Source organism: Girardinichthys multiradiatus, chromosome 20 (genome assembly GCF_021462225.1).
Source record: "Girardinichthys multiradiatus isolate DD_20200921_A chromosome 20, DD_fGirMul_XY1, whole genome shotgun sequence".
NCBI classification, from domain to species: Eukaryota; Metazoa; Chordata; class Actinopteri; order Cyprinodontiformes; family Goodeidae; genus Girardinichthys; species Girardinichthys multiradiatus.
The window spans coordinates 44,751,754-44,764,086 of record NC_061812.1 but is presented as its reverse complement, the minus strand read 5'-3'; the positions used below and the strand labels follow the sequence as shown (position 1 = coordinate 44,764,086).

The window sequence follows — 12,333 nt, the reverse complement described above, 5'->3', positions numbered from 1 at the left end:
TGGGCTGTTTGGGAGGTGGAAGGCAGCTTCTTTAGGGGAATGAGGTGACAGGCCTTGGAAAAACGGTCAATGATTGTGAGGATAACGGTCATGCCGCGAGAATGGAGATTAAACCCACCGTCCAACTGGCACCAGGATGAGCAAAGAGTTTGGTCGAATGACACCAATGGATAAGTCGTGACCTGACCTAATCGTACTTATGGGGACATAAGTACGATTAGGGGGACCAGTCTTAGGATCAGGTACATGAAGTAGGGCTTGCTGCGCTACATTCTCAATCTCCCATGTTAACGAGCCCACTATGCAGCTGGGGGGTAAGATGGGAGCTGGTTGCTCCTCAGTGTCGTCAGGACAAAAATGACAGCAAAGGGCATCCAGTTTATGGTTCTTAGAGCCTGGTCTATAAGAGATGCAGAGGTTAAACCGGGAAAAGAAAAGGGACCAACGGAACTGGTGAGAATTGAACTGTTTAGCTGATTGCAGGTAAGATAAATTTTGATCAGTCCATACCAGAATGGTCAGCACCCTCCAGCCAATGTCACATCTCAATCTCAATCTTTTTTTTTTTTTTTTTTTTACCGCATCTGATTAAGTATCTTTGAATTTGAATTGAATCGAATGACGTATAATGAGGGTTTGTGTCGCTATATTCTTTTCATTTTTTTTTACCGTGTCCTGTCCGGCAGAGTAGCGCTCAGAATTGTTGTCTTGGACTGCTCCCTCTCCTGGATCAGCTTCCTCCCCGCCACACCGCCTGCCGGTGGTTGGAGTCTCTGCCTGCTGGTGTACTTGTGGTTCTCGGTGTCTGGGGCCGGGTGCTTTGGTGTGTGCTGGCTCACTCCCGGTGGCTGCTTGCCGGGGCCTGCCCCCCTGGGCTCTGTCGGGCCTCTGCTTGGGGGGTGGTGTGTCCCGGGGTCTTGGGCCTCGGGGTCCATGGCTGGATCTGCTCGGGTGTGGACGGCTGCCGGCGGGGTCTGTGGGCTCGTCATTGGCTTTTGCATTGTCACTGCTGGGTGGTTCCCCTGGGACTCTCCACTGCTCTTCAGCGTCCATCCAAGGACCATGGGGCAGGCCTGTGGGTCCTCACACTCGCTATTGCATATTTTTGTGGAGAAACCTTGTATACAAAAGCGCATCCACACCCATACTCACAGGTGTTAAGCTTCAGGTGTTGACAGATACACAGATGTTCTATATTGGGCTGCACCTCTCACTAAGTACATTTTACATTCAGAATTACCGTGTACTATTTTGTTAAAAGAAGAAGAAAAAAAAAAATAATCAGCTGCAGGTGTACAGGTCCTTCTCAAAATATTAGCATATTGTGATAAAGTTCATTATTTTCCATAATGTCATGATGAAAATTTAACATTCATATATTTTAGATTCATTGCACACTAACTGAAATATTTCAGGTCTTTTATTGTCTTAATACGGATGATTTTGGCATACAGCTCATGAAAACCCCAAATTCCTATCTCACAAAATTAGCATATCATTAAAAGGGTCTCTAAACGAGCTATGAACCTAATCATCTGAATCAACGAGTTAACTCTAAACACCTGCAAAAGATTCCTGAGGCCTTTAAAACTCCCAGCCTGGTTCATCACTCAAAACCCCAATCATGGGTAAGACTGCCGACCTGACTGCTGTCCAGAAGGCCACTATTGACACCCTCAAGCAAGAGGGTAAGACACAGAAAGACATTTCTGAACAAATAGGCTGTTCCCAGAGTGCTGTATCAAGGCACCTCAGTGGGAAGTATGTGGGAAGGAAAACGTGTGGCAGAAAACGCTGCACAACGAGAAGAGGTGACCGGACCCTGAGGAAGATTGTGGAGAAGGGCCGATTCCAGACCTTGGGGGACCTGCGGAAGCAGTGGACTGAGTCTGGAGTAGAAACATCCAGAGCCACCGTGCACAGGCGTGTGCAGGAAATGGGCTACAGGTGCCGCATTCCCCAGGTCAAGCCAGTTTTGAACCAGAAACAGTGGCAGAAGCGCCTGACCTGGGCTACAGAGAAGCATCACTGGACTGTTGCTCAGTGGTCCAAAGTACTTTTTTCGGATGAAAGCAAATTCTGCATGTCATTCGGAAATCAAGATGCCAGAGTCTGGAGGAAGACTGGGGAGAAGGAAATGCCAAAATGCCTGAAGTCCAGTGTCAAGTACCCACAGTCAGTGATGGTCTGGGGTGCCGTGTCAGCTGCTGGTGTTGGTCCACTGTGTTTTATCAAGGGCCGGGTCAATGCAGCTAGCTATCAGGAGATTTTGGAGCACTTCATGCTTCCATCTGCTGAAAAGCTTTATGGAGATGAAGATTTCATTTTTCAGCACGACCTGGCACCTGCTCACAATGCCAAAACCACTGGTAAATGGTTTACTGACCATGGTATCACTGTGCTCAATTGGCCTGCCAACTCTCCTGACCTGAACCCCATAGAGAATCTGTGGGATATTGTGAAGAGAACGTTGAGAGACTCAAGACCCAACACTCTGGATGAGCTAAAGGCCGCTATCGAAGCATCCTGGGCCTCCATAAGACCTCAGCAGTGCCACAGGCTGATTACCTCCATGTCACGCCGCATTGAAGCAGTCATTTCTGCAAAAGGATTCCCGACCAAGTATTGAGTGCATAACTGTACATGATTATTTGAAGGTTGACGTTTTTTGTATTAAAAACACTTTTCTTTTATTGGTCGGATGAAATATGCTAATTTTGTGAGATAGGAATTTTGGGTTTTCATGAACTGTATGCCAAAATCATCCGTATTAAAACAATAAAAGACCTGAAATATTTCAGTTATTGTGCAATGAATCTAAAATATGTGAATGTTAAATCTTCATCATGATATTATGGAACATAATGAACTTTATCACAATATGCTAATATTTTGAGAAGGACCTGTATAAGCAAGCAGGGTGTAATCTTGTATTCTCTTCATCCTTCTTTCTCTCCTCCACTCTTTCCTCCTTTTCTCCCCTTTTTCCCCATCTCTCTCTTTTTTGAGCTTCTTTTTTTCTTCGTGTCCGTAACAATTGAAATATTCCCAAAGAAGTTTATAGTAAAGTTTATTTTATAAATATCAAGCAGAGCTTTAAAGCATTAGCTGTGATGCTCCGCTTGTGAAAGTAAATCTGTTGGGCAATTTCTTGGCACTCAGACAACAATTTTGAGCGATACTATGCCGGACAGGACACAGTAAAAAAAAACAACAAAAAAAAACACCCTGCTTGCTTATACACCTGCAACTGTTTTTTTTTTTTTTTTTAACAAAATAGTACACGGTAATTCTGAATGTAAAATGTACTTAGTGAGAGGTGCAGCCCAATATAGAACATCTGTGTATCTGTCAACAGAATTGCCTTTTCTGTGCTGAAACCTATTTTATGGTCATTAAACTGTGTTATCTTTAGTATTATTTACAAATGTTGCTAAATAAAAATAAAGTTTTATGTCTTAATAACTGCCACTGAAATGGTTGTCTTTGTTGCGTTTATACTACTAATAAATGATAAGAAAATACTTTAGGGTGTATTCACACCAGGAAAGTCCTTCGGTCCACTTGTTTGGTCCGGACCGAAAGCAAACTTAATTTTTTTCATTTGGTGCGGTTTGTTTTCACATTGTACTTTTTTCAAGTGAACTATTACTTGTAAACAAAGCCATGCAGGTGACGATCATTGTTCCCATTGGACAGAAATGACGGGGCGGGACAGAGCACAGACCCGAAAATTTAGGAAAACAGCTGTAGACGTGCTGCATGCAGCACCTCTGTTCGGCATATTTATGTCGTTATTACAGTTGCAATATTATTGTGAGGCTGAAGAGCAGCTCATTCAACACAGATTTTGAGACGTTCCCTTTTTTAATTTTGGAACCCCGTTCCATTTTCTAGGTGCCTTGTCCCACAACAAGCCAGCAGTGTTGCTAAGCAACACACAGCTTATCAGGCATGATTACCTTACAACACACACCTTTGCTACCGGCTACGTTGGCTTTTTATGTCCAAAGAGACGTATGCTTTTTGTAGTTGGTTCGGATCGGGGCCGGTTTGTATTCAGACCATAAGCGAACCGCACCAGAGTCCGTTTGGAAGCGGACCGAGAACACCTCAAAATGTGGGTTGTTTGGTCCGGACCAGATCCACTTGAGTGTATTCACACCTGCACAAAAGGTCCGGACCACGGGGGGAAACGGACCAAAAGTGGCAAGTGTGAATACACCCTATAAAACAAATGTTAAGAAAGTAAATTAAATTGAAGCTTTATTCTGTAAAACCTTTTCAAATACACTGTGCAACATTAAGAAGGCCACCCACTGAAAAAAGTATGTAGATAAAAATAAAATATAACACCAGCAAGTGGAGTGTTTTGGGGGGGGACTGAGTTTAGCCATTCAAAGTTCACTACTGTAGGCTCGGTTGTTAATTTGGCACCATCTGCTCCTTTCTTACACAAAGACAACAGGAGGAGAAGTGTGGGCCTACTGTAGTTTAATGTGCAGGCCATTAATAGGATTAAGCAGATCCTCGTCTTGTCAGGCTGGATTAAAATATTCACTTTACTAAAGACCTGCAACGAGCAGACAGCAACTCCACACTTCGCTCTCACGGTGAATGCCTTCACATTCATTCCCATTTGATCTTTGGAGAACAATTAAAACAGCAACTGAGCAGATTAAGTCTGAGCAGACTCGCGTTGCTTCTGATGGATTTGGAAGGAACACCAAACTTTTTAAGATGCCTGTTTTTCAGTTGACTTACAGGTTTCAGAAGCAGTCTGTATCTCTGAGAAAAACAGTGGCTGTAGAGTCTTTGTGCTAAAGAATCTGGTTTCAACCTGTTTTTTTAGCTTTTGTTTTTCTCTCTTCAGCCAATTGAATCTAAAATAAAATGCTTTTTGAATGGTGGTAACTATATTTTTCAGTTTTTACACATTTTTCATCTCAAAATTCCATGCTTTTCCAGAATAAAATCTAATCTACAGTAGTAGAGACAAATAAATTATAATTAGAAATGTGGCAAATATTTCAATAGTTGCCAGATGATAGATGACAGAAAAGCAATGAATGAATGAATGAATGGATGGATGGATGGATGGAATCGATCTTTTAAACAGGGTATAAAGACTGGAAATAAAAATATTTTTCAAAACTGTAATTTCTTTGTCCATACTTACCCAAACCTGGAAAACATCATTTCAAATTTTATACTTTTCCAGAAACCCTTGGAAAGCCTGATATTTTAATTCCCTTATATTGCGATTAATATTTTGGGAATGTCTGAGAACTGAGAACAAAGCTGGACATGAAAACAAACAGGATTAGGATGGAAAATATACCTTAATCCTAACCCTAAGGCTGGAGAAGTGAGGAAGTGTCTCAGGTGTAATGGTACAAGGCTCAGTTGGCCTCATATAAACAAGGATCAGCTGATGGACTGTAGGGTTTCTGACCCCTATGTTCTGAATGAACTAATGATACACAACCTGTCTAACCTTAGTCTCCTGTGAAAGAAGGCAAGGCGCTGGATCCACCCAGCAGTGACCCTGCAGCACCTCGTGTAGCTACAGGCAACGCAGCAGCTGGACAGTCATGTCAGCAGCTGCTACTGGTAGGACATGTAAGAACTAGTCTGACCAAAAGAAGAACAAACAGCTCGAGAAGATTTCAAACCACAAGTGGTATTTAGATGTTATTTTTCAAAACGGTTTCTGTTTTTCTTTCTCAAACCACAGCATGAAGGCGTTCTCTAATCTCTAAATGGCTGCTAACTTGTATGAGGAAGCTGTTTGTCTTAGTAAGGTATGAAGCACTGCTTAAATATGCAGGCTAAATTAGAATAAGATGACCTTCAGTGGCATCTTCAGACACAATAATTATCAAACCTTTCTGAATAATTACTTTTGATCATAGTCAAGAGTTCAATTAACATAATCAAATAGCTCAACAGAGCCTGTCAGAGAGAACGATTATAAATCATGCAGCTTTTATGCACTGTCTGAAAAGCAACACAGATGTTCTGATCATCCTGAACATGTCCAAAAGTCAGATGCAAAGGAAAAGGTTTCAGATGGTGGACTGCACCTGTCTACCTTGCCGCTCCCAGTTTTTCATTCCCTCTCCCTCTGATCTGCTCTCTTTGAAGTGGCACAGGAGTGCCTCGTGCTCCGGACAATAATCACATTAGTGCGGGATCCCCTCCGAGGAGCTGGCAGAGAGATGAATTCATGAGCTGGACTTTGAGGACAGGAATAATATTTTGTGTGAACTAACACAGCGTCCTCCCCTCTCCGTTAGGGTGCTCAGTCTGACTGATGCCGGCAATTTCGCTGGACGAAACTGTGCCAAGGCAAGACATGATTGATGGCTCTTATATCCCAAATCCTTACCTCTGTCAGACCTCGAAGCAATTTATTTCTGCAAACCAGCGAGAATTTCTGATGTCCCTGTGGTAGCAAAAAAAAAAAAACTACAGAAATGCCTTTGCTGCTTCGTCTGTGTTGTAATCCCTCCTGCTGTCTCAGACATACAGTTGAAACGACGATTTCAGCCTGTGAAATTAAATGTTCCCTTGTCCCAAAATGTATCATTTAAAAATCCTGTTCTGTGCAGCAGCAGAACATCTGGACAATGTTACTCAGGGTAAGCTTTCTGACACAGCTGCCGGATATGTGGCCCAGTTCCTGTGCCTTTCCACTGTCTGACGGCCTGGCTCAAACAAATCTAATGAAAAGATCTGAGAAGAATAGATATAAAAGGTTTATGTTTTCTAGATAAAAGCATGGGAGAATTCTTCATCTTAAATTATAAATGCATTCACTAAAATATCCAAATGAATATATCAGTTCAAACGCGTTAAACAATTTTGAAAATGCGATGTAAGCCAGTGATTGGTGAAACATTTATAATGTAAGCCCAAATAAAGCACATCCCGGTAGAGATATGATGGTTATGTTTCTGTTCACCTTTTGTCCTAAGTAATACCTACCTTTCCAGATCATCTACTCCAACCTGCATTCATTAGTCACTCAAGACCAGATCTGGTAAATAATCCTGATTAAGAAATCTAAAGAGATGCTCCTAAAGGTCAGTTTAAACTCATTAGTGAAACAGTTCCTTCCGCTGCATCATGTAAATTTGCCTTGGCAAGAAGCTCTGCACAGAAACACCTTCTGGTGAATGTGGATACAGTCTGTATTTCTTCAGCGAGTGCTCTGGAACTCATCCACCTCCTCTCTATTCTGTCTATAGTCTGCTGCTGTTTTAAACAAGCCAAGATTCAGGTTTTCTCAGGTCAAAGCAGCAGACTGTGAAAGCTGAACTTTTGAAATAAAGGTGACCCTGATCACTCTGTAAGAGATGATTCACAATCCCCACATGGTCCTAGCTGCTTCTTTTTCACTTTTATGACTGTTGAATAATCCAATTAAAAACTTTCATTTATTTAATCAGTGAAGACTCAAACCAAATTCGTGTTTGAAGAAAACCTAAAGTATTTTAACAATAAACTAGACAATTCTGCAAATTTGTCTCGTGAAATGCTGGAAACCACGCACACACTGACACTAAAATTATCAAAGAAGTCAGCGTTGCAGCAGTCAAGATGAAAATAAGAAGATGTTGCAAGATGGACCAAATGGCACTCAAGACGGCATGTGTGCCTCCTAGAGACTAGACGGCAAAGAGAACTGGGCTGGTGACTGAAACCGAACAATTTTCAGGTTGACCGGATCTAACCGGTGACTGGGTCAGTCAGAAATGTAAAAATCTGTTTGTTTTTCCCACCACCATACCTGGACAATAGCAGATTGCACCATCAGCAACACTATTTGGTGTAGAAGTTGTTGCTAGGAGAGGAAGACAAAATAATCTGTCTAAAGATGAAGTCAGGGGAAACCCAAAAACTGTAAGAAGCTTCTATAAAGGACAGATTTCAGTTTTGCATTCAACCTGCTACAAGACAGAGCTAAACTTTGGCGAGGGCCATTTTGTTCCTTTGCAATTTCATACTTTTAAAGTTTTGATCATCCTGTGACTTTTTCATGTAAAGGGAGCCATCTGCCACAGGGTGCCAATTCATACCATCATTAGGGACTTTTCTTTGAATTGGTGGAGGGACATATTGAAACAGAGCTGACAGCAGAAAGTGGGAAAGCTCAGAATGCTTTCACACCAAACCTTTGTAATGCTCTGTACCGTTCCAATGTCCAGTTTCTGGAGCTGATCACGCCGGTGTGAACCCATTCCAGACCCTAAACCGGACCAGAGAACCGTACCCGGACTCGGCATGGTACAGGTCCTTCTCAAAAAATTTGCATATTGTGATAAAGTTCATTATTTTCCATAATGTCATGATGAAAATTTAACATTCATATATTTTAGATTCATTGCACACTAACTGAAATATTTCAGGTCTTTTATTGTCTTAATACGGATGATTTTGGCATACAGCTCATGAAAACCCCAAATTCCTATCTCACAAAATTAGCATATCATTAAAAGGGTCTCTAAACGAGCTATGAACCTAATCATCTGAATCAACGAGTTAACTCTAAACACCTGCAAAAGATTCCTGAGGCCTTTAAAACTCCCAGCCTGGTTCATCACTCAAAACCCCAATCATGGGTAAGACTGCCAGCCTGACTGCTGTCCAGAAGGCCACTATTGACACCCTCAAGCAAGAGGGTAAGACACAGAAAGAAATTTCTGAACGAATAGGCTGTTCCCAGAGTGCTGTATCAAGGCACCTCAGTGGGAAGTCTGTGGGAAGGAAAAAGTGTGGCAGAAAACGCTGCACAACGAGAAGAGGTGACCGGACCCTGAGGAAGATTGTGGAGAAGGGCCGATTCCAGACCTTGGGGGACCTGCGGAAGCAGTGGACTGAGTCTGGAGTAGAAACATCCAGAGCCACCATGCACAGGCGTGTGCAGGAAATGGGCTACAGGTGCCGCATTCCCCAGGTCAAGCCACTTTTGAACCAGAAACAGCGGCAGAAGTGCCTGACCTGGGCTACAAAGAAGCAGCACTGGACTGTTGCTCAGTGGTCCAAAGTACTTTTTTCGGATGAAAGCAAATTCTGCATGTCATTCGGAAATCAAGGTGCCAGAGTCTGGAGGAAGACTGGGGAGAAGGAAATGCCAAAATGCCAGAAGTCCAGTGTCAAGTACCCACAGTCAGTGATGGTCTGGGGTGCCGTGTCAGCTGCTGGTGTTGGTCCACTGTGTTTTATCAAGGGCAGGGTCAATGCAGCTAGCTATCAGGAGATTTTGGAGCACTTCATGCTTCCATCTGCTGAAAAGCTTTATGGAGATGAAGATTTCATTTTTCAGCATGACCTGGCACCTGCTCACAGTGCCAAAACCACTGGTAAATGGTTTACTGACCATGGTATCACTGTGCTCAATTGGCCTGCCAACTCTCCTGACCTTAACCCCATAGAGAATCTGTGGGATATTGTGAAGAGAACGTTGAGAGACTCAAGACCCAACACTCTGGATGAGCTAAAGGCCGCTATCGAAGCATCCTGGACCTCCATAAGACCTCAGCAGTGCCACAGGCTGATTGCCTCCATGCCACGCCGCATTGAAGCAGTCATTTCTGCAAAAGGATTCCCGACCAAGTATTGAGTGCATAACTGTACATGATTATTTGAAGGTTGACGTTTTTTGTATTAAAAACACTTTTCTTTTATTGGTCGGATGAAATATGCTAATTTTGTGAGATAGGAATTTTGGGTTTTCATGAGCTGTATGCCACAATCATCCGTATTAAGACAATAAAAGACCTGAAATATTTCAGTTAGTGTGCAATGACTCTAAAATATATGAATGTTAAATTTTCATCATGACATTATGGAAAATAATTAACTTTATCACAATATGCTAATATTTTGAGAAGGACCTGTATATCCGGACCCTGGAGCGGTTCACGTACAGTGTGAATGCATGCTGTTCCCAGCGTACCGTACGATGTGATATAAAAGCAGTGCATTTGAGTAGAAGAAGAAGAATAACATAGAGCGCAAAACAGAAGACAAAAGAGTTTGAAAATATCTTGTGGGGCTACATGGATGAGACGGACTGTCTTCTTTGTGCTTTTTGTCTTCTCGATCAGCACAATACTGGAGCAATACTGCGCCCGAAACTCTCTTGCAACTGTATGACATTGTTTGGTCCAGTCTAAAACCCTCTGTGTGAAATTAAACTGCTCCAACTGAAGGTGTGAGTTGCCTCACTTTAACTGATCCCTGGTCCAGGCCAATGCTCCCTGAGGGTATTATTTCACACATGGTGTGACGTCGTCTCTGCTGCTTATCTAATTGGTTAATGACCACTCATTGCAGGTGTCAAGGCTAGGAATAAATATTTTGAACCTTGTTAATTATAGCTCTTAAAGAGAAATTGGAACCAGTTCAAATCAGTAATGCCAGATCAATGCCTTACAATAACCAGAATACTCTGATCGGTCCAGCTCCAAAACAGATTGTTTTGATCTGCTTGAATTTCACTGTTAATATGAAGCAGTTGTGTTGTGGATACAAATGCAACCAGCTGCAAGACGGACTACATGAGGTGGGGATGACAGGTGGTGTCCCACAGCAAATGGGAGTGATGCTGCTTCGTCTACAACAATCTGATGATGAGGGTTTAAACATTCATCCTCACTGTGAACATCGCTTGTGCAAACAGTATTTCCAAGGTGGGAAAGCTGTGACACACAGCCTTTTTCAAAATAGGATAGTCATAAGTTACAACTGAAACAGTTTAAAAGCTCATAAAGACGAGGGCTGAAATAATTAATCAGATTAATCGTGATCGATTTTTGAAATGACCATCAACTAATTTAGTAATCAAATCGTTATCTGGGGTATACAGACTCTGAAGTATGTCGAAAGAACAACCCACTCAGAGCAGTAATTAAGTCAAAACTATATAGAAAATATGTTTTGCAGTTTAGATGAAAAACCTTCTTTGTCTGTAAATATGCTCTATGTATCCAGAACGTCTCTAGTGGCAACGTTTTAGCTTCACCTAAGCATTGTTCAGGTTTTTACAAATGTTTTGTATAACTGTACCTTGCAACATGCAACAAAATGCCTTGTTGCTTTTTTTCTATTTAAGACTTTATTATAATGCTGTGTTCTGAGTATTATATTGAGTTTTTTTCAACGTTTGTGTCATTTACAATGTATTTAAAGTGCACAATAACTATTTGATTTTTTTAAGTTCAAAATACTTGTTTATAGAAATATGATTATTTACTTAGTATCTCTTGTTAGATTAATCAAAAAGATTATCGCTAGATTAATCAGTTACTAAAATAATCGATAGCTGCAGCCCTAAAAGACAACCACTAAGAGGAAAGAGTGATAGAACATATTGTGATACTATTGCTAAATACTGTAATGATCACACTGATAGCAGTTAACCCACATTTTCCTGTCTTTACTGCTTTGTCACCCCACCCTACTCTACTGAACTTAAGGTTCCCAGCCACAAAAGATATACATTAGTTGTGGGCATTAAAATCACACACACACCACTGACAATCAGCATATTACTGATATAGAGACCTTGGACACATGGTACATCAAATATATCCTACCAAATACTGCATAGAAGCAGGCCATTGCAATTGCTTTATTGTCCACACTGAAATGTCCATGACTGCGGTTCTAGATATTGTACAGTTCTAGTAAGAACCAATTAAAGTGCTCTGTATATAACAGTGAAAACCTTCAATTAAAGGAAAATAACAAGGTTAAGACCTGTTAATATCTAACCAATGTGCTTGTAGATGTGAAGCAGGTAGGGCATGGAAATTTAGGCACTGCTCCTTTAATGGAACCGAATCTTTCATCTCAACACAGTTTTGATTCCAGACTTGCATACTATAATAAAGAAACTCCTATTAAGATAGTGTAGCATTATCAACCCTTTACATTAAAGTTTAAATGCAGCAATACCTGATGACTGTGTAAAGTGTAGCTGGAAGTGCCAATGCATGCCCTACAACATGTTAACAGGAATCCACACATACTGCAGGGTTACTTACAAGATGTGACTTTCTCATTCTCAGCCGTGGACCCCATGAGAGGAGTAGCAATTGCTTTTTCCAGGTAGTAAAAATCCAGAGTAAAAAGGAAAATGGTGAGTTAGGAGAGCTATGATTTCTGCAGGTAGGAAGAACGCTGAGCCTGCTCTATGTTGTATCATACAGGCTGGAGACAGAAGAAGAACTGTCGTCACATATGTTGCCAAAGCTTTTAGCCTGGCAAAGAAGCTCATTAAGCTACTGACAATCACTCCCACAAAGGCCGATCTAAAGGCTA

The 12,333-nt window shown here is 41.6% G+C and overlaps 1 protein-coding gene across 8 annotated transcripts in view; it reads right to left on the bottom strand.

The window, feature by feature from the left end:
• The window catches only part of chl1b (cell adhesion molecule L1-like b), a 120,130-nt gene that overhangs the window by 68,278 nt on the left and 39,519 nt on the right, over nucleotides 1-12,333 (bottom strand). Inside the window, exon 1 of one of the 8 annotated variants that reach the window (XM_047347098.1) lies at nucleotides 12,057-12,197. The exons of the other annotated variants lie outside the window; for them this stretch is intronic. The gene's annotated coding sequence lies outside the window, so the exon portion shown is untranslated. Of the gene's footprint in view, nucleotides 1-12,056; nucleotides 12,198-12,333 lie in introns of those variants that run through there. 8 annotated transcript variants of the gene reach the window in all.